The sequence below is a fragment of the Macrobrachium rosenbergii genome, chromosome 17 (genome assembly GCF_040412425.1).
Source record: "Macrobrachium rosenbergii isolate ZJJX-2024 chromosome 17, ASM4041242v1, whole genome shotgun sequence".
In the NCBI taxonomy this organism is placed as follows: domain Eukaryota; kingdom Metazoa; phylum Arthropoda; class Malacostraca; order Decapoda; family Palaemonidae; genus Macrobrachium; species Macrobrachium rosenbergii.
In genome coordinates, this window is record NC_089757.1 from 8,445,904 (window position 1) to 8,446,269 (window position 366).

The 366-nt window shown below is 40.7% G+C and overlaps 1 protein-coding gene across 1 annotated transcript in view; it reads right to left on the reverse strand.

Annotated features, from left to right (window-relative positions):
• Positions 1–301: 301 nt before the first annotated feature.
• The window catches only part of LOC136847711 (digestive cysteine proteinase 2-like), a 5,605-nt gene continuing 5,540 nt past the window's right edge, over positions 302–366 (reverse strand). Inside the window, exon 6 of the mRNA XM_067119568.1 lies at positions 302–366. This exon is cut by the window's right edge and continues 514 nt beyond it. The gene's annotated coding sequence lies outside the window, so the exon portion shown is untranslated.

Here is a 366-nt window from a genome sequence, read left to right on the forward strand (position 1 = left end):
AAAAAAACTGTTGCTATTCTCTTTTATAGTTCTTCATTGGAGGGGTGGGTAGAGCTCTCGGCTAGCACTCTGGTGGCCTAGCGTTCGACTCTCCGACCGGCCAATGAAGAATTAGAGGAATTTATTTCTGGTGATAGAAATTCATTTCTCGTCATAATGTGGTTCGGGTTCCACAATAAGCTGTAGGTCCCGTTGCTAGGGAACCAGTTGGTTCTAGTCCCGTAAAATGAATCTAATCCTTCGGGCCAGCCCTCTCTAGGAGAGCTGTTAATCAGCTCAGTGGTCTGGTTAAACTAAGATATACTTAATTTATTAACTTTTATTTATTTACAAAAGTATTATTTCAGAGCACGAACAGATTTACAA